Genomic DNA, 26994 nt, shown 5'->3' on the forward strand with positions numbered 1-26994 from the left:
CTCTGCGCCCCAGCGACTCTGCGCCCCAGCGACTCTGCGCCCCAGCGACTCTGCGCCCCAGCGACTCTGCGCCCCAGCGACTCTGCGCCCCAGCGACTCTGCGCCCCAGCGACTCTGCGCCCCAGCGACTCTGCGCCCCAGCGACTCTGCGCCCCAGCGACTCTGCGCCCCAGCGACTCTGCGCCCCAGCGACTCTGCGCCCCAGCGACTCTGCGCCCCAGCGACTCTGCGCCCCAGCGACTCTGCGCCCCAGCGACTCTGCGCCCCAGCGACTCTGCGCCCCAGCGACTCTGCGCCCCAGCGACTCTGCGCCCCAGCGACTCTGCGCCCCAGCGACTCTGCGCCCCAGCGACTCTGCGCCCCAGCGACTCTGCGCCCCAGCGACTCTGCGCCCCAGCGACTCTGCGCCCCAGCGACTCTGCGCCCCAGCGACTCTGCGCCCCAGCGACTCTGCGCCCCAGCGACTCTGCGCCCCAGCGACTCTGCGCCCCAGCGACTCTGCGCCCCAGCGACTCTGCGCCCCAGCGACTCTGCGCCCCAGCGACTCTGCGCCCCAGCGACTCTGCGCCCCAGCGACTCTGCGCCCCAGCGACTCTGCGCCCCAGCGACTCTGCGCCCCAGCGACTCTGCGCCCCAGCGACTCTGCGCCCCAGCGACTCTGCGCCCCAGCGACTCTGCGCCCCAGCGACTCTGCGCCCCAGCGACTCTGCGCCCCAGCGACTCTGCGCCCCAGCGACTCTGCGCCCCAGCGACTCTGCGCCCCAGCGACTCTGCGCCCCAGCGACTCTGCGCCCCAGCGACTCTGCGCCCCAGCGACTCTGCGCCCCAGCGACTCTGCGCCCCAGCGACTCTGCGCCCCAGCGACTCTGCGCCCCAGCGACTCTGCGCCCCAGCGACTCTGCGCCCCAGCGACTCTGCGCCCCAGCGACTCTGCGCCCCAGCGACTCTGCGCCCCAGCGACTCTGCGCCCCAGCGACTCTGCGCCCCAGCGACTCTGCGCCCCAGCGACTCTGCGCCCCAGCGACTCTGCGCCCCAGCGACTCTGCGCCCCAGCGACTCTGCGCCCCAGCGACTCTGCGCCCCAGCGACTCTGCGCCCCAGCGACTCTGCGCCCCAGCGACTCTGCGCCCCAGCGACTCTGCGCCCCAGCGACTCTGCGCCCCAGCGACTCTGCGCCCCAGCGACTCTGCGCCCCAGCGACTCTGCGCCCCAGCGACTCTGCGCCCCAGCGACTCTGCGCCCCAGCGACTCTGCGCCCCAGCGACTCTGCGCCCCAGCGACTCTGCGCCCCAGCGACTCTGCGCCCCAGCGACTCTGCGCCCCAGCGACTCTGCGCCCCAGCGACTCTGCGCCCCAGCGACTCTGCGCCCCAGCGACTCTGCGCCCCAGCGACTCTGCGCCCCAGCGACTCTGCGCCCCAGCGACTCTGCGCCCCAGCGACTCTGCGCCCCAGCGACTCTGCGCCCCAGCGACTCTGCGCCCCAGCGACTCTGCGCCCCAGCGACTCTGCGCCCCAGCGACTCTGCGCCCCAGCGACTCTGCGCCCCAGCGACTCTGCGCCCCAGCGACTCTGCGCCCCAGCGACTCTGCGCCCCAGCGACTCTGCGCCCCAGCGACTCTGCGCCCCAGCGACTCTGCGCCCCAGCGACTCTGCGCCCCAGCGACTCTGCGCCCCAGCGACGCTGCGCCCCAGCGACTCTGCGCCCCAGCGACTCTGCGCCCCAGCGACTCTGCGCCCCAGCGACTCTGCGCCCCAGCGACTCTGCGCCCCAGCGACTCTGCGCCCCAGCGACTCTGCGCCCCAGCGACTCTGCGCCCCAGCGACTCTGCGCCCCAGCGACTCTGCGCCCCAGCGACTCTGCGCCCCAGCGACTCTGCGCCCCAGCGACTCTGCGCCCCAGCGACTCTGCGCCCCAGCGACTCTGCGCCCCAGCGACTCTGCGCCCCAGCGACTCTGCGCCCCAGCGACTCTGCGCCCCAGCGACTCTGCGCCCCAGCGACTCTGCGCCCCAGCGACTCTGCGCCCCAGCGACTCTGCGCCCCAGCGACTCTGCGCCCCAGCGACTCTGCGCCCCAGCGACTCTGCGCCCCAGCGACTCTGCGCCCCAGCGACTCTGCGCCCCAGCGACTCTGCGCCCCAGCGACTCTGCGCCCCAGCGACTCTGCGCCCCAGCGACTCTGCGCCCCAGCGACTCTGCGCCCCAGCGACTCTGCGCCCCAGCGACTCTGCGCCCCAGCGACTCTGCGCCCCAGCGACTCTGCGCCCCAGCGACTCTGCGCCCCAGCGACTCTGCGCCCCAGCGACTCTGCGCCCCAGCGACTCTGCGCCCCAGCGACTCTGCGCCCCAGCGACTCTGCGCCCCAGCGACTCTGCGCCCCAGCGACTCTGCGCCCCAGCGACTCTGCGCCCCAGCGACTCTGCGCCCCAGCGACTCTGCGCCCCAGCGACTCTGCGCCCCAGCGACTCTGCGCCCCAGCGACTCTGCGCCCCAGCGACTCTGCGCCCCAGCGACTCTGCGCCCCAGCGACTCTGCGCCCCAGCGACTCTGCGCCCCAGCGACTCTGCGCCCCAGCGACTCTGCGCCCCAGCGACTCTGCGCCCCAGCGACTCTGCGCCCCAGCGACTCTGCGCCCCAGCGACTCTGCGCCCCAGCGACTCTGCGCCCCAGCGACTCTGCGCCCCAGCGACTCTGCGCCCCAGCGACTCTGCGCCCCAGCGACTCTGCGCCCCAGCGACTCTGCGCCCCAGCGACTCTGCGCCCCAGCGACTCTGCGCCCCAGCGACTCTGCGCCCCAGCGACTCTGCGCCCCAGCGACTCTGCGCCCCAGCGACTCTGCGCCCCAGCGACTCTGCGCCCCAGCGACTCTGCGCCCCAGCGACTCTGCGCCCCAGCGACTCTGCGCCCCAGCGACTCTGCGCCCCAGCGACTCTGCGCCCCAGCGACTCTGCGCCCCAGCGACTCTGCGCCCCAGCGACTCTGCGCCCCAGCGACTCTGCGCCCCAGCGACTCTGCGCCCCAGCGACTCTGCGCCCCAGCGACTCTGCGCCCCAGCGACTCTGCGCCCCAGCGACTCTGCGCCCCAGCGACTCTGCGCCCCAGCGACTCTGCGCCCCAGCGACTCTGCGCCCCAGCGACTCTGCGCCCCAGCGACTCTGCGCCCCAGCGACTCTGCGCCCCAGCGACTCTGCGCCCCAGCGACTCTGCGCCCCAGCGACTCTGCGCCCCAGCGACTCTGCGCCCCAGCGACTCTGCGCCCCAGCGACTCTGCGCCCCAGCGACTCTGCGCCCCAGCGACTCTGCGCCCCAGCGACTCTGCGCCCCAGCGACTCTGCGCCCCAGCGACTCTGCGCCCCAGCGACTCTGCGCCCCAGCGACTCTGCGCCCCAGCGACTCTGCGCCCCAGCGACTCTGCGCCCCAGCGACTCTGCGCCCCAGCGACTCTGCGCCCCAGCGACTCTGCGCCCCAGCGACTCTGCGCCCCAGCGACTCTGCGCCCCAGCGACTCTGCGCCCCAGCGACTCTGCGCCCCAGCGACTCTGCGCCCCAGCGACTCTGCGCCCCAGCGACTCTGCGCCCCAGCGACTCTGCGCCCCAGCGACTCTGCGCCCCAGCGACTCTGCGCCCCAGCGACTCTGCGCCCCAGCGACTCTGCGCCCCAGCGACTCTGCGCCCCAGCGACTCTGCGCCCCAGCGACTCTGCGCCCCAGCGACTCTGCGCCCCAGCGACTCTGCGCCCCAGCGACTCTGCGCCCCAGCGACTCTGCGCCCCAGCGACTCTGCGCCCCAGCGACTCTGCGCCCCAGCGACTCTGCGCCCCAGCGACTCTGCGCCCCAGCGACTCTGCGCCCCAGCGACTCTGCGCCCCAGCGACTCTGCGCCCCAGCGACTCTGCGCCCCAGCGACTCTGCGCCCCAGCGACTCTGCGCCCCAGCGACTCTGCGCCCCAGCGACTCTGCGCCCCAGCGACTCTGCGCCCCAGCGACTCTGCGCCCCAGCGACTCTGCGCCCCAGCGACTCTGCGCCCCAGCGACTCTGCGCCCCAGCGACTCTGCGCCCCAGCGACTCTGCGCCCCAGCGACTCTGCGCCCCAGCGACTCTGCGCCCCAGCGACTCTGCGCCCCAGCGACTCTGCGCCCCAGCGACTCTGCGCCCCAGCGACTCTGCGCCCCAGCGACTCTGCGCCCCAGCGACTCTGCGCCCCAGCGACTCTGCGCCCCAGCGACTCTGCGCCCCAGCGACTCTGCGCCCCAGCGACTCTGCGCCCCAGCGACTCTGCGCCCCAGCGACTCTGCGCCCCAGCGACTCTGCGCCCCAGCGACTCTGCGCCCCAGCGACTCTGCGCCCCAGCGACTCTGCGCCCCAGCGACTCTGCGCCCCAGCGACTCTGCGCCCCAGCGACTCTGCGCCCCAGCGACTCTGCGCCCCAGCGACTCTGCGCCCCAGCGACTCTGCGCCCCAGCGACTCTGCGCCCCAGCGACTCTGCGCCCCAGCGACTCTGCGCCCCAGCGACTCTGCGCCCCAGCGACTCTGCGCCCCAGCGACTCTGCGCCCCAGCGACTCTGCGCCCCAGCGACTCTGCGCCCCAGCGACTCTGCGCCCCAGCGACTCTGCGCCCCAGCGACTCTGCGCCCCAGCGACTCTGCGCCCCAGCGACTCTGCGCCCCAGCGACTCTGCGCCCCAGCGACTCTGCGCCCCAGCGACTCTGCGCCCCAGCGACTCTGCGCCCCAGCGACTCTGCGCCCCAGCGACTCTGCGCCCCAGCGACTCTGCGCCCCAGCGACTCTGCGCCCCAGCGACTCTGCGCCCCAGCGACTCTGCGCCCCAGCGACTCTGCGCCCCAGCGACTCTGCGCCCCAGCGACTCTGCGCCCCAGCGACTCTGCGCCCCAGCGACTCTGCGCCCCAGCGACTCTGCGCCCCAGCGACTCTGCGCCCCAGCGACTCTGCGCCCCAGCGACTCTGCGCCCCAGCGACTCTGCGCCCCAGCGACTCTGCGCCCCAGCGACTCTGCGCCCCAGCGACTCTGCGCCCCAGCGACTCTGCGCCCCAGCGACTCTGCGCCCCAGCGACTCTGCGCCCCAGCGACTCTGCGCCCCAGCGACTCTGCGCCCCAGCGACTCTGCGCCCCAGCGACTCTGCGCCCCAGCGACTCTGCGCCCCAGCGACTCTGCGCCCCAGCGACTCTGCGCCCCAGCGACTCTGCGCCCCAGCGACTCTGCGCCCCAGCGACTCTGCGCCCCAGCGACTCTGCGCCCCAGCGACTCTGCGCCCCAGCGACTCTGCGCCCCAGCGACTCTGCGCCCCAGCGACTCTGCGCCCCAGCGACTCTGCGCCCCAGCGACTCTGCGCCCCAGCGACTCTGCGCCCCAGCGACTCTGCGCCCCAGCGACTCTGCGCCCCAGCGACTCTGCGCCCCAGCGACTCTGCGCCCCAGCGACTCTGCGCCCCAGCGACTCTGCGCCCCAGCGACTCTGCGCCCCAGCGACTCTGCGCCCCAGCGACTCTGCGCCCCAGCGACTCTGCGCCCCAGCGACTCTGCGCCCCAGCGACTCTGCGCCCCAGCGACTCTGCGCCCCAGCGACTCTGCGCCCCAGCGACTCTGCGCCCCAGCGACTCTGCGCCCCAGCGACTCTGCGCCCCAGCGACTCTGCGCCCCAGCGACTCTGCGCCCCAGCGACTCTGCGCCCCAGCGACTCTGCGCCCCAGCGACTCTGCGCCCCAGCGACTCTGCGCCCCAGCGACTCTGCGCCCCAGCGACTCTGCGCCCCAGCGACTCTGCGCCCCAGCGACTCTGCGCCCCAGCGACTCTGCGCCCCAGCGACTCTGCGCCCCAGCGACTCTGCGCCCCAGCGACTCTGCGCCCCAGCGACTCTGCGCCCCAGCGACTCTGCGCCCCAGCGACTCTGCGCCCCAGCGACTCTGCGCCCCAGCGACTCTGCGCCCCAGCGACTCTGCGCCCCAGCGACTCTGCGCCCCAGCGACTCTGCGCCCCAGCGACTCTGCGCCCCAGCGACTCTGCGCCCCAGCGACTCTGCGCCCCAGCGACTCTGCGCCCCAGCGACTCTGCGCCCCAGCGACTCTGCGCCCCAGCGACTCTGCGCCCCAGCGACTCTGCGCCCCAGCGACTCTGCGCCCCAGCGACTCTGCGCCCCAGCGACTCTGCGCCCCAGCGACTCTGCGCCCCAGCGACTCTGCGCCCCAGCGACTCTGCGCCCCAGCGACTCTGCGCCCCAGCGACTCTGCGCCCCAGCGACTCTGCGCCCCAGCGACTCTGCGCCCCAGCGACTCTGCGCCCCAGCGACTCTGCGCCCCAGCGACTCTGCGCCCCAGCGACTCTGCGCCCCAGCGACTCTGCGCCCCAGCGACTCTGCGCCCCAGCGACTCTGCGCCCCAGCGACTCTGCGCCCCAGCGACTCTGCGCCCCAGCGACTCTGCGCCCCAGCGACTCTGCGCCCCAGCGACTCTGCGCCCCAGCGACTCTGCGCCCCAGCGACTCTGCGCCCCAGCGACTCTGCGCCCCAGCGACTCTGCGCCCCAGCGACTCTGCGCCCCAGCGACTCTGCGCCCCAGCGACTCTGCGCCCCAGCGACTCTGCGCCCCAGCGACTCTGCGCCCCAGCGACTCTGCGCCCCAGCGACTCTGCGCCCCAGCGACTCTGCGCCCCAGCGACTCTGCGCCCCAGCGACTCTGCGCCCCAGCGACTCTGCGCCCCAGCGACTCTGCGCCCCAGCGACTCTGCGCCCCAGCGACTCTGCGCCCCAGCGACTCTGCGCCCCAGCGACTCTGCGCCCCAGCGACTCTGCGCCCCAGCGACTCTGCGCCCCAGCGACTCTGCGCCCCAGCGACTCTGCGCCCCAGCGACTCTGCGCCCCAGCGACTCTGCGCCCCAGCGACTCTGCGCCCCAGCGACTCTGCGCCCCAGCGACTCTGCGCCCCAGCGACTCTGCGCCCCAGCGACTCTGCGCCCCAGCGACTCTGCGCCCCAGCGACTCTGCGCCCCAGCGACTCTGCGCCCCAGCGACTCTGCGCCCCAGCGACTCTGCGCCCCAGCGACTCTGCGCCCCAGCGACTCTGCGCCCCAGCGACTCTGCGCCCCAGCGACTCTGCGCCCCAGCGACTCTGCGCCCCAGCGACTCTGCGCCCCAGCGACTCTGCGCCCCAGCGACTCTGCGCCCCAGCGACTCTGCGCCCCAGCGACTCTGCGCCCCAGCGACTCTGCGCCCCAGCGACTCTGCGCCCCAGCGACTCTGCGCCCCAGCGACTCTGCGCCCCAGCGACTCTGCGCCCCAGCGACTCTGCGCCCCAGCGACTCTGCGCCCCAGCGACTCTGCGCCCCAGCGACTCTGCGCCCCAGCGACTCTGCGCCCCAGCGACTCTGCGCCCCAGCGACTCTGCGCCCCAGCGACTCTGCGCCCCAGCGACTCTGCGCCCCAGCGACTCTGCGCCCCAGCGACTCTGCGCCCCAGCGACTCTGCGCCCCAGCGACTCTGCGCCCCAGCGACTCTGCGCCCCAGCGACTCTGCGCCCCAGCGACTCTGCGCCCCAGCGACTCTGCGCCCCAGCGACTCTGCGCCCCAGCGACTCTGCGCCCCAGCGACTCTGCGCCCCAGCGACTCTGCGCCCCAGCGACTCTGCGCCCCAGCGACTCTGCGCCCCAGCGACTCTGCGCCCCAGCGACTCTGCGCCCCAGCGACTCTGCGCCCCAGCGACTCTGCGCCCCAGCGACTCTGCGCCCCAGCGACTCTGCGCCCCAGCGACTCTGCGCCCCAGCGACTCTGCGCCCCAGCGACTCTGCGCCCCAGCGACTCTGCGCCCCAGCGACTCTGCGCCCCAGCGACTCTGCGCCCCAGCGACTCTGCGCCCCAGCGACTCTGCGCCCCAGCGACTCTGCGCCCCAGCGACTCTGCGCCCCAGCGACTCTGCGCCCCAGCGACTCTGCGCCCCAGCGACTCTGCGCCCCAGCGACTCTGCGCCCCAGCGACTCTGCGCCCCAGCGACTCTGCGCCCCAGCGACTCTGCGCCCCAGCGACTCTGCGCCCCAGCGACTCTGCGCCCCAGCGACTCTGCGCCCCAGCGACTCTGCGCCCCAGCGACTCTGCGCCCCAGCGACTCTGCGCCCCAGCGACTCTGCGCCCCAGCGACTCTGCGCCCCAGCGACTCTGCGCCCCAGCGACTCTGCGCCCCAGCGACTCTGCGCCCCAGCGACTCTGCGCCCCAGCGACTCTGCGCCCCAGCGACTCTGCGCCCCAGCGACTCTGCGCCCCAGCGACTCTGCGCCCCAGCGACTCTGCGCCCCAGCGACTCTGCGCCCCAGCGACTCTGCGCCCCAGCGACTCTGCGCCCCAGCGACTCTGCGCCCCAGCGACTCTGCGCCCCAGCGACTCTGCGCCCCAGCGACTCTGCGCCCCAGCGACTCTGCGCCCCAGCGACTCTGCGCCCCAGCGACTCTGCGCCCCAGCGACTCTGCGCCCCAGCGACTCTGCGCCCCAGCGACTCTGCGCCCCAGCGACTCTGCGCCCCAGCGACTCTGCGCCCCAGCGACTCTGCGCCCCAGCGACTCTGCGCCCCAGCGACTCTGCGCCCCAGCGACTCTGCGCCCCAGCGACTCTGCGCCCCAGCGACTCTGCGCCCCAGCGACTCTGCGCCCCAGCGACTCTGCGCCCCAGCGACTCTGCGCCCCAGCGACTCTGCGCCCCAGCGACTCTGCGCCCCAGCGACTCTGCGCCCCAGCGACTCTGCGCCCCAGCGACTCTGCGCCCCAGCGACTCTGCGCCCCAGCGACTCTGCGCCCCAGCGACTCTGCGCCCCAGCGACTCTGCGCCCCAGCGACTCTGCGCCCCAGCGACTCTGCGCCCCAGCGACTCTGCGCCCCAGCGACTCTGCGCCCCAGCGACTCTGCGCCCCAGCGACTCTGCGCCCCAGCGACTCTGCGCCCCAGCGACTCTGCGCCCCAGCGACTCTGCGCCCCAGCGACTCTGCGCCCCAGCGACTCTGCGCCCCAGCGACTCTGCGCCCCAGCGACTCTGCGCCCCAGCGACTCTGCGCCCCAGCGACTCTGCGCCCCAGCGACTCTGCGCCCCAGCGACTCTGCGCCCCAGCGACTCTGCGCCCCAGCGACTCTGCGCCCCAGCGACTCTGCGCCCCAGCGACTCTGCGCCCCAGCGACTCTGCGCCCCAGCGACTCTGCGCCCCAGCGACTCTGCGCCCCAGCGACTCTGCGCCCCAGCGACTCTGCGCCCCAGCGACTCTGCGCCCCAGCGACTCTGCGCCCCAGCGACTCTGCGCCCCAGCGACTCTGCGCCCCAGCGACTCTGCGCCCCAGCGACTCTGCGCCCCAGCGACTCTGCGCCCCAGCGACTCTGCGCCCCAGCGACTCTGCGCCCCAGCGACTCTGCGCCCCAGCGACTCTGCGCCCCAGCGACTCTGCGCCCCAGCGACTCTGCGCCCCAGCGACTCTGCGCCCCAGCGACTCTGCGCCCCAGCGACTCTGCGCCCCAGCGACTCTGCGCCCCAGCGACTCTGCGCCCCAGCGACTCTGCGCCCCAGCGACTCTGCGCCCCAGCGACTCTGCGCCCCAGCGACTCTGCGCCCCAGCGACTCTGCGCCCCAGCGACTCTGCGCCCCAGCGACTCTGCGCCCCAGCGACTCTGCGCCCCAGCGACTCTGCGCCCCAGCGACTCTGCGCCCCAGCGACTCTGCGCCCCAGCGACTCTGCGCCCCAGCGACTCTGCGCCCCAGCGACTCTGCGCCCCAGCGACTCTGCGCCCCAGCGACTCTGCGCCCCAGCGACTCTGCGCCCCAGCGACTCTGCGCCCCAGCGACTCTGCGCCCCAGCGACTCTGCGCCCCAGCGACTCTGCGCCCCAGCGACTCTGCGCCCCAGCGACTCTGCGCCCCAGCGACTCTGCGCCCCAGCGACTCTGCGCCCCAGCGACTCTGCGCCCCAGCGACTCTGCGCCCCAGCGACTCTGCGCCCCAGCGACTCTGCGCCCCAGCGACTCTGCGCCCCAGCGACTCTGCGCCCCAGCGACTCTGCGCCCCAGCGACTCTGCGCCCCAGCGACTCTGCGCCCCAGCGACTCTGCGCCCCAGCGACTCTGCGCCCCAGCGACTCTGCGCCCCAGCGACTCTGCGCCCCAGCGACTCTGCGCCCCAGCGACTCTGCGCCCCAGCGACTCTGCGCCCCAGCGACTCTGCGCCCCAGCGACTCTGCGCCCCAGCGACTCTGCGCCCCAGCGACTCTGCGCCCCAGCGACTCTGCGCCCCAGCGACTCTGCGCCCCAGCGACTCTGCGCCCCAGCGACTCTGCGCCCCAGCGACTCTGCGCCCCAGCGACTCTGCGCCCCAGCGACTCTGCGCCCCAGCGACTCTGCGCCCCAGCGACTCTGCGCCCCAGCGACTCTGCGCCCCAGCGACTCTGCGCCCCAGCGACTCTGCGCCCCAGCGACTCTGCGCCCCAGCGACTCTGCGCCCCAGCGACTCTGCGCCCCAGCGACTCTGCGCCCCAGCGACTCTGCGCCCCAGCGACTCTGCGCCCCAGCGACTCTGCGCCCCAGCGACTCTGCGCCCCAGCGACTCTGCGCCCCAGCGACTCTGCGCCCCAGCGACTCTGCGCCCCAGCGACTCTGCGCCCCAGCGACTCTGCGCCCCAGCGACTCTGCGCCCCAGCGACTCTGCGCCCCAGCGACTCTGCGCCCCAGCGACTCTGCGCCCCAGCGACTCTGCGCCCCAGCGACTCTGCGCCCCAGCGACTCTGCGCCCCAGCGACTCTGCGCCCCAGCGACTCTGCGCCCCAGCGACTCTGCGCCCCAGCGACTCTGCGCCCCAGCGACTCTGCGCCCCAGCGACTCTGCGCCCCAGCGACTCTGCGCCCCAGCGACTCTGCGCCCCAGCGACTCTGCGCCCCAGCGACTCTGCGCCCCAGCGACTCTGCGCCCCAGCGACTCTGCGCCCCAGCGACTCTGAAAAGAGGCGGCTGACGGGAGGCCTCCTCACAGTCTACAGCTTCCTCACGAGGGGGAGTGGAGGGGCAGGTTTCGATCTATTCTCTCCAGACACCAATGATAGGACCCACTGTGAATGGTTTCAGCCTGAGGCTGGGGAGGTTTAGGCTAGACATCAGGAAGAGGTTCTTCACGGAGAGGGTGGTCGCACACTGGAACGCGCCCCCAGCGACTCCGCACCCCCTGCAACTCCGCGCCCCCCGCTTCACACACCCGTTTTTCAATCTTCCAAATACTTAAGAACCTCCTTCAATTTCAGGCTGACCTGTGTGCACTTGGGTTTCTGCGGCCTTTTTTTTTCCTCCAGTGCTTGGAAGGGAGCTTACAAGCCACCTAAGTAATTTCACAGGAAACTGACAAGGTGAAGGAAGTACTCAAACTCCTCAACAGTAACAACCACAGAACCCAGGAACTCTTACCTGCTGTCTCCTGAACTCGAGTCACTTCCAACGTGCTTCGCAGTGAAGCAGTCCCACCAGGGTTTTTCTGAAGAAGGCACCACCAATGTAACTGGCTCATAGAGTCTCTAAAACTATTTCACAGAGAGGGCAGAAAACTTGAAGGAAAAGCAGCCTAGTAGGGAACACTGAGCCACGAGAGAAAAACACCCTAGGCTACCCAAGCCTCAGTTTCTCCTGGGGAGGCAATTCCCCCACCCGTCCTCAGGCTTCCTATATAACAAAGGTCAAATGACCCACACCTGGCAGGTTGCACTTAACAAGGGTGAAGCCAAGAGACCTTGTGGAATAAGCTCGTCTATCTGGCTTCAAAGTTTTAAGGTCTATTGCTCCTTATCACTTGTAGAAATAACCTGACAAGGGGCTTAGTGGTTACAGTTGACCTAATGAATTAACTACAAAAGGTGCACAAGGGTCATATTTCTGTTATGTGAGCAAAATTAGTACAGAGCCTGTTAAAAAAATAAATACAAATAAATAAAAGAAATGAATAAAAATAAAATGACCTTAAAGGCAAACTTGCCATCATAGATTTTCATCTGTCTAGTCATGACAGATAAACAATTTAGCAATCAGAATTCCTTTTCTTGATATTAATGCTATCTACATTTTCTTCTCTGAGATCCCTTCTTTATGCAGGACTTTTCTAAATCTAGCCCCATGACCTCTGACTGCACTATTTATAGAATCATAGAATATCCCGAGCTGGAAGGGACCCATAAGGATCATCAAGTCCAACTCCTGGCACCGCACAGGTCTACCCAAAAGTTTAGACCACGTGACCAAGTGCACAGTCCAATCGCTTCTTAAATTCAGACAGGCTTGGTGCAGTGACTAGTTCCCTGGGGAGCCTGTTCCAGCGTGCAACCACCCTCCTCTCGGTGAAGAACCTCTTCCTGACGTCCAGCCTAAACCTTCCCTGCCTCAGCTTAACACCATTCCCATGGGTCCTATCACTGGTGATTACGGAGAATAGGTCAGCACCTGCCTCTGCACTCCCCCTCGCGAGGAAGTTGTACGCTGCAATGAGGTCCCTCCTTAGCCTCCCCTTCCCCAGGCTGAACAGGCCCAGTGCCCTCAGCTGCTCCTCATGCGGCTTCCCCTCTAGGCCCTTCACCATCTTCGTCGCCCTCCTCTGGACACTCTCCAACAGTTTCATGTCCTTTTTATACTGTGGCGCCCAGAACTGCACACAGTACTCGAGGTGAGGCCGCACCAGCGCAGAGTAGAGCGGGACAATCACTTCCCTCAATCGACCAGCAATGCTGTGCTTGATGCACCCCAGGACATGGTTGGCCTTCCTGGCTGCCAGGGCACACTGCTGGCTCATGTTCAACTTGCTGTCGACCACCACGCCCGGATCCCTCTCTGCGGGGCTGCTCTCTAGCATCTCGTCACCCAGTCGGTACGTATAGCCAGGGTTGCCCCGTCCCAGGTGCAGGACCCGGCACTTGCTCTTGTTAATCTTCATGCGGTTGGTGATTGCCCAGCTCTCCAATCTGTCCAGATCTCTCTGCAAGGCCTTTCCACACTCAACCCCTCATCTGAGTCTACAACTCCTCCAAGTTTGGTGCCATCAGCAAATTTGCTCAAAACACCTTCTAGTCCTACATCTAAATCGTTTATAAAAACATTGAAGAGGACCGGCCCTAAAATGGAGCCTTGAGGGACCCCACTAGTGACCGTGCGCCAGCCTGATGTGGCCCCATTTACCACAAGCCCTTGAGCCCTGCCTGTCAGCCAATTGCTCACCCATCGTATGGTGTTTTTGCTAAGTTGTATGCTGGACATTTTTGTCCAGTAGGATCCCACGGGAAACCATGGGTTCTTCACAGAGAGGGTGGTTGCACGCTGGAACAGGCTCCCCAGGGAAGTGGTAACTGCACCGAGCCTGTCTGAATTTAAGAAGAGATTGGACTGTGCACTTAGTCACATGGTCTGAACTTTTGGGTAGACCTGTGCGGTGTCAAGAGTTGGACTTGATGATCCTTAAGGGTCCCTTCCAACTCAGGATATTCTATTATTCTATGATTCTATGTCGAAAGCTTTGCTCAAGTCCAAAAAGATCACGTCAGCCGGTTTCCCTTGATCAACCAGATGGGTGATCTTATCATAAAAGGAATTCAGATTTGTTAGGCAGGACCTACCCCTCATGAACCCATGTGGGCTGGGACCAATGACTGCATTGTCCCCCAGGTGCGCTTCAATACCTTCAAGGATCATCTTCTCCAGAATTTTACCAGGCGCTGATGTGAGACTAACAGGCCTGTAGTTGCCACGGTCTATTTTCTTGCCCTTCTTGAAAATTGGTACGACATTTGCTAGCTTCCAGTCTACTGGGACCTCTCCAGATTCACAAGATCATTGAAAAATAATTGAGAGAGGTCCTGCGATGGCGTCAGCCAGCTCCTTATGCACCCTGGGATGAATCCCATCTGGACCCATGGACTTGTATAGATCCAGGTGGAGCAGCAAATCCCGCACACGTTCAGGGTCGGTTGGGAGTTTATCGTGCCCACCGTCGTGGTCCTCCAGCTCAGGGCACCCGGGGTGTATTTACTTCGACTGCGTAGAAGCTATCGCGCATAAATGCCAGGATCCGGATCCTCACTCACTATTCAGGTCAAGGACTGGGCTGGCAAGTTTTGGCTTTAATTTGGTTACCTGCCTACGTTGCTGTTTCCTGGCAGGTCATGGGAAGAAGATTGGCTGGCTTGCGGCAGCTTACATACACGTGGCTTTTAGGCCGCAGTCAAAGCGTTCCTCTAGATTTGGAAATTTAAAGCTGGTTGGAAAAGCCATCTGAGTGGTTAGAAAGCTGCCTGGCAGAGAAGGACCTGGGAGTACTGGTGGCTAGTCGACTCAGTATGAGCCAGCAGTGTGCTCAGGTGGCCAAGAAGGCCAACAGCATCCTGACTCCTACAAGAAACAGCATGGCCAGCAGGACTAAGGAAGGTGATTGTCCCCCTGTACTTGGCTCTGGTGAGGCCGCACCCCAAGTACTATGTTCAGTTCTGGGCCTCTCACTACAAGAAGGATATTGAGGGGCTCCAGTGAGTCCAGGGAAGGGCAACAAAGCTGGTGAGGGATCTGGAGAACAAGTCTTATGAGGAGCGGCTGAGGGAGCTGGGATTGTTTGGTCTGGTGAAGAGGAGTCTCAGGGGCGACCTTATCACTCTCTACAGATACCTCAAAGGAGGCTGTAGCGAGGTGGGGGCTGGCCTGTTCTCCCACGTGCCTGGTGACAGGACGAGGGGGAATGGGCTAAAGTTGCACCAGGGGAGGTTTAGGTTGGGTGTCAGGAAGAACTTCTTTACCGAAACGGTTGTTAGGCATTGGAACAGGCTGCCCAGGGGAGTGGTCGAGTCACCATCCCTGGAGGTCTTTGAAAGATGTTTAGGTGTAGAGCTTAGGGATACGGCTTAGTGGAGGACTTGTTAGTGTTACATCAGAGGTTGGACTACGTGATCTTGGAGGTCTCTTCCAACCTAGGTGATTCTGTGTTGTGGTCTCCGAGCTGGGATACAACCACCTGTTAGTTCAGCATAACTGAATTTTGCATTCCTTGCACTAGCTGTTCCTTCGCCTCCTCTTCAGAGACAAGGACATGCATCTCTTTCACGCTCCTTCATCAGTAAACAAACCAGGATAGATAAAGCCCCTTTCTTCACGTCAGTAAGATACCTGCCTTTGGTTTCAGTGAAAATTCAGGCCCTAGCACCTGAAGTTTCTTCTGGATGGTGTTTCTTTTGTATAGGGTAATTTCATTTCCCTGTTGAAGACTTACAAGGATGTAGTAACAATAGCAAAGGCATAAAACAGACCAGGAGGCATAGGCTGCTTTTGAGCCTGCAGCAGACTATAGGTATGATATTATCATTTCAGACAAATACAGTCTACGTAACGTGAATGGTTCCAGCATGCTTGCAATCTGCCAAAAGCCAGAAAATGGGACCTTCATTTTATGACCAGATGGAAAAGAAAAACAACAATGACAAAAATTAAGAGAAGGAACTTTTCCTTCACCTAAATTTTATTATTTTGCAACTCCTTCAGGTGTCCCCAAGGAATTATCAACACCCTTCTCTCCCCTCCCCAGCCCTCCCCCCCCAAAAAAAATAAATAAATAAATAGAGAGACATTGTGGCAGAGAGGTATAATTTCAGTTCACACCAGAAAACATTCTTCTCCCTGAGGTACAGCTAAGCCCCACAAAGCGTCAAAACAAAACAAAAAAAAAAAGAATGCCAACAAGGGATATATCTACAAGTTAGTTTTATGTACCGGCATTATTTCCTTGTCTGGTCTCGCATTCACGGCAAGATCTATCTGGGGGGGGAACGTGTAATGCCGTGCAAGGTTGTTTGGTGGTATGACTGACAACATGACTTTAAAATTTTGAGCTGTTTGTATAGAAGCAAAGTACAGAAGAGTACACTATCCCCAAGGGCAACGTAGAAACTACCTGTTGCTTCTCAGGTTTTTTGCTTCTCATCTTTCAAAGACCTCCAGGGATGGTGACTCCACCACTTCCCTGAGCAGCCTGTTCCAGAGTCTAACAACCCTTTCGGTAAAGAAGTTCTTCCTAACATCCAACCTAAACCTCCCCTGGCACAACTTTAGCCCATTCCCCCTCATCCTGTCACCAGGCACGTGGGAGAACAGGCCAACCCCCACCTCGCTACAACCTCCTTTAAGGTATCTGTAGAGAGCGATAAGGTCGCCCCTGAGCCTCCTCTTCTCCAGGCTGAACAAGCTCAGCTCCTTCAGCCGTTCCTCATAGGACTTGTTCTCCAGGCCCCTCACCAGCTTCGTCGCCCTTCGTCGCCCTTCTCTGGACCGGTTCTTATTAACCCAGGGTCCATTTCAGCATCTTCAAAGCTAAAGAAATGGTTGACTGCTCTGTTGAATTGTGTTCCAGGCAGAAAGACTCACGTTCCTATTAACATAAAGAGCTTAATACCTTGTGTAATAAATAGCTCAGTATTCAAAATAGGACTATAATCAAAGTTTACAATTTATTAAAGGAATACAGGTAAGCAAACAGCACTGGGTGCACCAGGAGTCTCTGCTCCACCAAGACGCACACCAGTTACATCAAGCAGCTGATTTTTATGCTCCTAGGCTAATACATATTCATTACTACTTCTAAAAAAAAAAATCAGGGTTATTATAATTAGATTCCGGAATCCAAACCCTCCTACTGGAGCATGCGTATCAGTCTCCGGTGGTCCCTCTGGTGGTCTCTCGTGCTGAAGGCTCATAGTCTTCCTCCCTCTTTTCCAACTTGGCTGTATGTCAGAGACTTGTGCAACGTTCCCTGCAAGCTTTGTCTTTTAGTTGTTCTTCAGCTCTCCCTGTCTCCTTGATCTCCTGCCCAGATATCAGAGACTTGCATAGTGTCCCACGCAATAGTCATCATAGTTAGCAGTTATTCTGAAACCCCCCAGATACCAGAGACTTCAAGGAAAAGTCTACAAATACATTTCCCTTCAAGCTCTCTATTGACATGAATTGCTAAAACATTCCTTTGCAAGATACAAGAACTATATACATTAACCACTGTTTTTCTTAGACTTGTGGTTATACAAGGGGATGCAAGACAGAAGGTCACATTCATCATACAATGCGGCCCTAGCGTTGTTCCATACTGACACGAATCAGGTGAACATATCTCACACTTGCTTCTGTTCTAAAGATGAGTTTTGGATTCAAATGTACCCCCTCCAAGATGAACAACTACCTTAACTATGTGGGGTTGATATTCTGCATAAGACATTCGTAACGTCAAGCTTCACAGCTTCTCCTCTGGATGCAGGAGAGAGGTTACAGACGTATAAAAGGGCAAGACAACTTCCAAAACTACATTGCATTGCCACAAAACTACTTTAACGTATCCCTGCAGGCACAGAAACTCCTTTGCAAGCCACCACAGATTAGACATTATGGCTAAAGAGTGTGGAAAGGATTGTTGAACAACCCTATGAGCGACTTCTGCGGCAGACTTCTGTGTGGTGGTTTTACCGTGCTGGGCAGCTAAACCCCACAACCGCTCTTTCACTCCCCCTCTTTTAGATGAGGAGGGGGAGAAGTAAAGCAAAGAACAACTCACGGGTCGAGATAAGGATAATTTAATTAAAGGGAAATAATAATAACAATTAAATAAAGATTATTATGAACTAAACAATTTAACTAAAGGGAAATAAAAAGGGAAAGGGGAAAAGGGAGGGGGAAAGGGAAAAAATAAAAAGGGAGGAAAACAAATAAAATAAATGAAGGCTATATGGAAGTGCAGAGAAAAGAAATTGCTCTCTTCTTCCCACAAATGAGCGATGATTGACCACGTCCTTGAAGCAGGGCCTCAACGCACGCAGCCAGTGTTCGAGAGGAGGACTGACATTTTCCCAACGAGAGCCCACCCCTCCCCTCTTCTTCCTGTTTCCACCTTTTATTGCTGAGTGTGACATCACATGGTATGGAATATCCCTTTGGTTGGTTTAGGTCAGCTGCCCTGGTGATGTTTCTCTCCTCACTTTTTGCCCACCCCCTAGGAGAGTTAGAGAAAGGCCCGATACTGTGCCACTGCTGCTCAGCAGTAGACACAACACTGGTGTGATAACTCTGCTGTTCCAGCTACAAGTGCAGAGTACAGCACTGTATGGGCTGCTGCCGGGAAAGTTAACATTCCAGCCAGACCCAGAGAAGCGCCACAATTCTGCGCCACAATTCACAGAGTCACAGAATCACAGAATTTCTAGGTTGGAAGAGACCTCAAGATCATCGAGTCCAACCTCTGACCTAACACTAAGAGTCCCCACTAAATCATATCCCTAAGCTCTACATCTAAACGTCTTTTAAAGACCTCCAGGGATGGTGACTCCGCCACTTCCCTGGGCAGCCCGTTCCAATGTCTAACAAGCGTTTCGGTAAAGAAGTTCTTCCTAACATCCAACCTAAACCTCCCCTGGTGCAACTTTAGCCCATTCCCCCTCGTCCTGTCACCAGGCACGTGGGAGAACAGGCCAACCCCCACCTCTGTACAGCCTCCTTTGAGGTATCTGTAGAGAGTGATAAGGTCGCCCCTGAGCCTCCTCTTCTCCAGGCTGAACAAGCTCAGCTCCCTCAGCCGCTCCTCGTAGGACTTGTTCTCCAGGCCCCTCACCAGCTTCGTCGCCCTTCTCTGGACCCGCTCAAGCACCTCTATGTCCTTCTTGTAGCGAGGGGCCCAAAACTGAACACAGTACTCGAGGTGCGGCCTCACCAGAGCCGAGTACAGGGGGACGATCACCTCCCTAGCCCTGCTGGTCACACTGTTTCTGATACAAGCCAGGATGCCGTTGGCCTTCTTGGCCACCTGAGCACACTGCTGGCTCATATTCAGCCGAATGTCAACCATCACTCCCAGGTCCTTCTCTGCCTGGCAGCTCTCCAACCACTCATCTCCCAGCCTGTAGCTCTGCTTGGGGTTATTGCGCCCCAGGTGCAGGACCCGGCACTTGGCCTTGTTGAACTTCATGCCATTGACCTCAGCCCATCGGTGCAGCCTATCCAGATCCTCCTGCAGAGCCTTCCTACCCTCAAGCAGATCGACACACACACTTTGCTTGGTGTCATCTGCAAACTTACTGAGGATGCACTCAATGCCCTCGTCCAGATCATTGATGAAGATATTAAAGAGTACCGGCCCCAGCACCGAGCCCTGGGGGACGCCACTAGTGACCAGCCTCCAACTGGACTTGGCTCCATTTACCACGACTCTTTGGGCCCGGCTATCCAGCCAGTTTCTAACCCAACGAAGCGTGCGCCAGTCCAAGCCAAGAGCAGCCAGTTTCTTGAGGAGAATGCTGTGGGAGACGGTGTCAAAAGCCTTGCTGAAGTCAAGGTAGACCACATCCACAGCCTTTCCCTCATCCACCCAGCGCGTCACTTTGTCACAGAAGGAGATCAGGTTCGTCAGGCAGGACCTGCCTTTCATAAACCCATGCTGACTGGGCCTGATCGCCTGCTTGCCCTGCAAGTGCTGCGTGATGACTCTCAAGAGAATCTGCTCCATGAGCTTCCCTGGCACTGAGGTCAAACTGACAGGCCTGTAGTTTCCCGGGTCTTCCCTCCGGCCCTTCTTGTAGATGGGCGTCACGTTTGCTAGCCGCCAGTCAGCTGGGACCTCCCCCAATAGCCAGGACTGCTGATAAATGATGGATAGGGGCTTGGCCAGCTCCTCTGCCAGTTCTCTCAGTACCCTTGGGTGGATCCCATCCGGCCCCATCGACTTGCTTTGCTTGTCTCTGCTTTGCTTATGTCCTTGTCTGTGAGGAGAACTTCCCCATTAAGTAGAGGACCTATGTTTTCCTTGGTCCTCCTTTTTCTGTTAATGTATCTAAAAAACCCTTTTTATTGTCTCCCACAGATGTGGCCAGCTTCAACTCTAGGTGGGCTTTGGCCACATGAATTTTCTACCTACAAACACGACCAGTGTCCCTGTATTCCTTCCACGTTGCCTGACCCACCTTCCAGCAACAATACATTTTCTGTTTTTGCCTAAGCTCCAGTAGAAGATCCCTGGTCAGCCAGGCCGGCCTTGTGCCCCACCTGCCTGTCTTCTGGTATTTTGGAATTGCCTGATGCTGTGCTTTTAGGAGGCAGTGCTTAAAGATTGACCAGCACTGATGGACGCCGATGCCTTCAAAAGCAGTTTCCCAGGGGACCTTGCTGACTAGTTCCCTGAGCAGCCTGAAGCCTGCTTTCCCCATATCCCCGGCTGAAGTTTTGGTGGCAGTTTCCCTTCTGTCACCAAAAATTTTAAACTCAACTACTTCATGGTTGCTATGACCAAGACGGCTGACAATTGGCCATGCCAATTCCCCCACAAGACCGTCTCTGTTCTCCAACAGCAGATCTAGGAGGGCACCTTTCCTAGTTGGCTCCCTTAGCACCTGCACCAAGAAGTTGCAGGAAATTTAGGAACCTCCTGCACTTGCTCGTGTTGGCCGTATGGTAATCACAGTTGATGTCTGGCAAGTTGAAGTCCCCCATAAGGACAAGGGGAGTTGATCTTGAGGCATCTCAATTCACAGAGAATAATTTAACAGCGTTGTCATCCTGACTGGGTGGTCTGTAATAGACTCCCACAACGACATCCCCTTTATCTGTTCGTCCCTTAATCTTTACCCAGAGGCTCTCAACTTTGCCATCGCCAACTTGAAGTTCACACAGTCCAGCCCCTGCTTCATGTACATTGCCACCCCCCCACCTCGCCTACCCTGCGTGTCCATCCTGAAGAGCCTGTAACCATCTACTGCAGCACACAGGGCACAGGACTCATGCCACCGGGTTTTGCTTACCCCAATGATGTCGTAGCTGTCGTAACTTCAGTTGTTAGGGCCTGAATTTTCACTGAAACCAAAGGCAGGTATCTTACTGACGTGAAGAAAGGGGCTTTATCTATCCTGGTTTGTTTACTGATGAAGGAGCATGAAAGAGATGCATGTCCTTGTCTCTGAAGAGGAGGCGAAGGAACAGCTAGTGCAAGGAATGCAAAATTCAGTTATGCCGAACTAACAGGTGGTTGTATCCCAGCTCGGAGACCACAACACAGAATCACCTAGGTTGGAAGAGACCTCCAAGATCACGTAGTCCAACCTCTGATGTAACACTAACAAGTCCTCCACTAAGCCGTATCCCTAAGCTCTACACCTAAACATCTTTCAAAGACCTCCAGGGATGGTGACTCGACCACTCCCCTGGGCAGCCTGTTCCAATGCCTAACAACCGTTTCGGTAAAGAAGTTCTTCCTGACACCCAACCTAAACCTCCCCTGGTGCAACTTTAGCCCATTCCCCCTCGTCCTGTCACCAGGCACGTGGGAGAACAGGCCAGCCCCCACCTCGCTACAGCCTCCTTTGAGGTATCTGTAGAGAGTGATAAGGTCGCCCCTGAGACTCCTCTTCACCAGACCAAACAATCCCAGCTCCCTCAGCCGCTCCTCATAAGACTTGTTCTCCAGATCCCTCACCAGCTTTGTTGCCCTTCCCTGGACTCACTGGAGCCCCTCAATATCCTTCTTGTAGTGAGAGGCCCAGAACTGAACATAGTACTTGGGGTGCGGCCTCACCAGAGCCAAGTACAGGGGGACAATCACCTTCCTTAGTCCTGCTGGCCATGCTGTTTCTTGTAGGAGTCAGGATGCTGTTGGCCTTCTTGGCCACCTGAGCACACTGCTGGCTCATACTGAGTCGACTAGCCACCAGTACTCCCAGGTCCTTCTCTGCCAGGCAGCTTTCTAACCACTCAGATGGCTTTTCCAACCAGCTTTAAATTTCCAAATCTAGAGGAACGCTTTGACTGCGGCCTAAAAGCCACGTGTATGTAAGCTGCCGCAAGCCAGCCAATCTTCTTCCCATGACCTGCCAGGAAACAGCAACGTAGGCAGGTAACCAAATTAAAGCCAAAACTTGCCAGCCCAGTCCTTGACCTGAATAGTGAGTGAGGATCCGGATCCTGGCATTTATGCGCGATAGCTTCTACGCAGTCGAAGTAAATACACCCCGGGTGCCCTGAGCTGGAGGACCACGACGGTGGGCACGATAAACTCCCAACCGACCCTGAACGTGTGCGGGATTTGCTGCTCCACCTGGATCTATACAAGTCCATGGGTCCAGATGGGATTCATCCCAGGGTGCATAAGGAGCTGGCTGACGCCATCGCAGGACCTCTCTCAATTATTTTTCAATGATCTTGTGAATCTGGAGAGGTCCCAGTAGACTGGAAGCTAGCAAATGTCGTACCAATTTTCAAGAAGGGCAAGAAAATAGACCGTGGCAACTACAGGCCTGTTAGTCTCACATCAGCGCCTGGTAAAATTCTGGAGAAGATGATCCTTGAAGGTATTGAAGCGCACCTGGGGGACAATGCAGTCATTGGTCCCAGCCCACATGGGTTCATGAGGGGTAGGTCCTGCCTAACAAATCTGAATTCCTTTTATGATAAGATCACCCATCTGGTTGATCAAGGGAAACCGGCTGACGTGATCTTTTTGGACTTGAGCAAAGCTTTCGACATGGTTTCCCGTGGGATCCTACTGGACAAAATGTCCAGCATACAACCTAACAAAAACATCTTGCGATGGGTGAGCAATTGGCTGGCAGGCAGGGCTCAAGGGCTTGTGGTAAATGGGGCCACATCAGGCTGGCGCACGGTCACTAGTGGGGTCCCTCAAGGCTCCATTTTAGGGCCGGTCCTCTTCAATGTTTTTATAAACGATTTAGATGTAGGACTAGAAGGTGTTTTGAGCAAATTTGCTGATGGCACCAAACTTGGAGGAGTTGTAGACTCAGATGAGGGTGGAAAGGCCTTGCAGAGAGATCTGGGTAGATTGGAGAGCTGGGCGATCACCAACCGCATGAAGATTAACAAGAGCAAGTGCCGGGTCCTGCACCTGGGATGGGGCAACCCTGGCTATACGTACCGACTGGGTGATGAGATGCCGTAGAGCAGCCCCGCAGAGAGGGATCCGGGCGTGGTGGTCGACAGCAAGTTGAACATGAGCCAGCAGTGTGCCCTGGCAGCCAGGAGGGCCAACCGTGTCCTGGGGTGCATCAAGCACGGCATTGCTGGTCGATTGAGGGAAGTGATTGTCCCGCTCTACTCTGCGCTGGTGCGGCCTCACTTCGAGTACTGTGTGCAGTTCTGGGCACCACAGTACAAAAGGACATGAAACTGTTGGAGAGTGTCCAGAGGAGGGCGACGAAGATGGTGAAAGGCCTAGAGGGGAAGCCGCATGAGGAGCAGCTGAGGGCACTGGGCCTGTTCAGTCTGGGGAAGGGGAGGCTAAGGAGGGACCTCATTGCAGCGTACAACTTCCTCGCGAGGGGGAGTGCAGAGGCAGGTGCTGACCTATTCTCCGTAATCACCAGTGATAGGACCCATGGGAATGGTGTTAAGCTGAGGCAGGGAAGGTTTAGGCTGGACGTCAGGAAGAGGTTCTTCACCGAGAGGAGGGTGGTTGCACGCTGGAACAGGCTCCCCAGGGAACTAGTCACTGCACCAAGCCTGTCTGAATTTAAGAAGCGATTGGACTGTGCACTTGGTCACGTGGTCTAAACTTTTGGGTAAACCTGTGCGGTGCCAGGAGTTGGACTTGATGATCCTTATGGGTCCCTTCCAGCTCGGGATATTCTATGATTCTATAAATAGTGCAGTCAGAGGTCATGGGGCTAGATTTAGAAAAGTCCTGCATAAAGAAGGGATCTCAGAGAAGAAAATGTAGATAGCATTAATATCAAGAAAAGGAATTCTGATTGCTAAATTGTTTATCTGTCATGACTAGACAGATGAAAATCTATGATGGCAAGTTTGCCTTTAAGGTCATTTTATTTTTATTCATTTCTTTTATTTATTTGTATTTATTTTTTTAACAGGCTCTGTACTAATTTTGCTCACATAACAGAAATATGACCCTTGTGCACCTTTTGTAGTTAATTCATTAGGTCAACTGTAACCACTAAGCCCCTTGTCAGGTTATTTCTACAAGTGATAAGGAGCAATAGACCTTAAAACTTTGAAGCCAGATAGACGAGCTTATTCCACAAGGTCTCTTGGCTTCACCCTTGTTAAGTGCAACCTGCCAGGTGTGGGTCATTTGACCTTTGTTATATAGGAAGCCTGAGGACGGGTGGGGGAATTGCCTCCCCAGGAGAAACTGAGGCTTGGGTAGCCTAGGGTGTTTTTCTCTCGTGGCTCAGTGTTCCCTACTAGGCTGCTTTTCCTTCAAGTTTTCTGCCCTCTCTGTGAAATAGTTTTAGAGACTCTATGAGCCAGTTACATTGGTGGTGCCTTCTTCAGAAAAACCCTGGTGGGACTGCTTCACTGCGAAGCACGTTGGAAGTGACTCGAGTTCAGGAGACAGCAGGTAAGAGTTCCTGGGTTCTGTGGTTGTTACTGTTGAGGAGTTTGAGTACTTCCTTCACCTTGTCAGTTTCCTGTGAAATTACTTAGGTGGCTTGTAAGCTCCCTTCCAAGCACTGGAGGAAAAAAAAAGGCCGCAGAAACCCAAGTGCACACAGGTCAGCCTGAAATTGAAGGAGGTTCTTAAGTATTTGGAAGATTGAAAAACGGGTGTGTGAAGCGGGGGGCGCGGAGTTGCAGGGGGTGCGGAGTCGCTGGGGGCGCGTTCCAGTGTGCGACCACCCTCTCCGTGAAGAACCTCTTCCTGATGTCTAGCCTAAACCTCCCCAGCCTCAGGCTGAAACCATTCACAGTGGGTCCTATCATTGGTGTCTGGAGAGAATAGATCGAAACCTGCCCCTCCACTCCCCCTCGTGAGGAAGCTGTAGACTGTGAGGAGGCCTCCCGTCAGCCGCCTCTTTTCAGAGTCGCTGGGGCGCAGAGTCGCTGGGGCGCAGAGTCGCTGGGGCGCAGAGTCGCTGGGGCGCAGAGTCGCTGGGGCGCAGAGTCGCTGGGGCGCAGAGTCGCTCTATTTATTTCAAGAAAATCCTTTTATTTTTTTTTTTTTTTTTTTTATGTTATTTGTTTTTTTCTGCTGTTACTAGACAGATGAAAATTTGAGAGCAATGTAGCTGGTAATTTAGCCGGACAGAGCAGTTGGCACCCACAGTGTGTTGGAAATTCACCCCTGAACAATGGCAAAATCCTCAAAAACTGGCAGAATGCTTGAAAAAAAGGTGTCATGATTCTGGCAGTTGCAAAGTGACACAAATCATTGTAACGTGCTGGGGCCTGGCTCATGCCTATCGAGCTGCCATTGATACTGCTATCAACTTAGTGACAGACCCTGCGGCCACTCCAAGCCCTGTGACAGATCCAACGGCCACTGTGACCCCTATGGTGGATTCTGCAGCCGCTCCAGCTCCAGCTCCTGCAGCCACTCCAGCTCCAGCTCCTACTGCTGCTCCAGTCCCAGCTCCTGCAACTGCTCCAGCTCCAGCTCCTGTAGCCGCTACAGCTCCAGTTCCTGCAACTGCTCCAGCTCCTGCAGCCGCTCCAGCTCCTTTGGCCGTGTCAGAGAAACGAGCTGTAGCAGTGCAAGTTGACCCTGCAGAGGGTATTCCAACCTCTGTGGCAGACCCTGTAACAAAGTTAGAGAAACAAGCAGTAGCAGTGCAAGCTGCCCCTGCAGAGGGTATTCCAACCCCTGTAGCAGACCCTGTAACAAAGTCAGAGAAACGAGCAGTAGCAGTGCAAGCTGCCCCTGTAGAGAAGGTGAAAAAATGGTATAGAGATTCAGGTCGTTTAGAACGCAGAGAGTCTTCTGCCAATCCAGGTAAGGCTTCTGCCAAAACTAAAAAAAGAGAACACCTGGGAGAAACTTTCTGAAAAGGTTCACCAACTTGAAGAGAGATTATTCTCCTCCGCACCTGTACAAAGCAGTGTCTCAGCTGTCAGGGGTAGGCGTTCACCCACACAAGGAAGACGATATGGTGGATACTCACCCCGTGCCACCCTGTGGTTTTACTTACGAGACCATGGAGAGGACACGAGAAAATGGGATGGAAAATCTACCGCGACCCTAGAGGCACGGGTACGTGAGTTGCAAAAGAAAACAATCAGGAAAAAGGAATTCTCCGAAAAGTTTGCTGCTCCAACTTCCAGCAGACAGTCCTTCAAACACAGAAACGAAGAAGATTCTGACCAGGATTAGGGGGGCCCTGCCTCAAGCCAGGGGGAGGAAGGGGATAATCGAGTTTATTGGATTGTGTGGATTCGATGGCCTGGCACATCACGTGCACAGAAGTATAAGGCTTTAGTAGACACCGGTGTACAATGTACTATAATGCCATCGAGCTATAAAGGACCAGAGCCCATCTATATTTGTGGAGTGACAGGAGGATCTCAGCAGTTGACTGTATTGGAGGCTGAAGTGAGTCTGACTGGGAATGAGTGGGAAAAGCACCTCATTGTGACTGGCCCGGATGCTCCATGTATCCTTGGCATAGACTATCTTAGAAGAGGATATTGCAAGGACCCAAAAGGGTTCCGGTGGGCTTTTGGTATAGCTGCCTTAGAGACAGAGGACATTAAACAATTATCTACCTTGCCTGGTCTCTCAGAGGACCCCTCTGTTGTGGGGTTGCTGAGGGTCGAAGAACAGCAAGTGCCAATCGCTACCACAACTGTGCACCGGCGGCAATATCGCACTAACCGAGACTCCCTGATCCCCATCCATAAGCTAATTCGTCAATTGGAGAGCCAAGGAGTGATCAGCAAGACCCATTCACCTTTCAATAGTCCCCTATGGCCAGTGAGAAAGTCTAATGGCGAGTGGAGACTAACAGTGGACTATCGTGGCCTGAACGAAGTCACGCCACCCCTGAGTGCTGCAGTGCCGGACATGCTGGAACTTCAGTATGAACTTGAATCGAAGGCAGCCAAGTGGTACGCCACAACTGATATCGCTAATGCATTTTTCTCCATCCCTCTAGCAGCAGAGTGCAGGCCACAATTTGCCTTCACTTGGAGGGGAGTCCAATATACTTGGAATAGGCTGCCCCAGGGGTGGAAACACAGCCCTACCATT

At 59.9% G+C, this 26994-nt stretch overlaps 1 long non-coding RNA gene across 2 annotated transcripts in view; it reads right to left on the reverse strand.

Moving 5' to 3' along the window:
- LOC119717959 (uncharacterized) overlaps positions 1–11636 on the reverse strand; it is a 40884-nt gene extending 29248 nt beyond the window's left edge. For both annotated transcript variants that reach the window (XR_011811849.1, XR_005268388.2), the window contains exon 1: positions 11424–11636. This is a non-coding gene — a long non-coding RNA (uncharacterized lncRNA). The remainder of the gene's footprint in view (positions 1–11423) is intronic.
- Between the last annotated feature and the right edge of the window lie 15358 nt (positions 11637–26994).

Source organism: Anas platyrhynchos, chromosome 10 (genome assembly GCF_047663525.1).
Source record: "Anas platyrhynchos isolate ZD024472 breed Pekin duck chromosome 10, IASCAAS_PekinDuck_T2T, whole genome shotgun sequence".
In the NCBI taxonomy this organism is placed as follows: domain Eukaryota; kingdom Metazoa; phylum Chordata; class Aves; order Anseriformes; family Anatidae; genus Anas; species Anas platyrhynchos.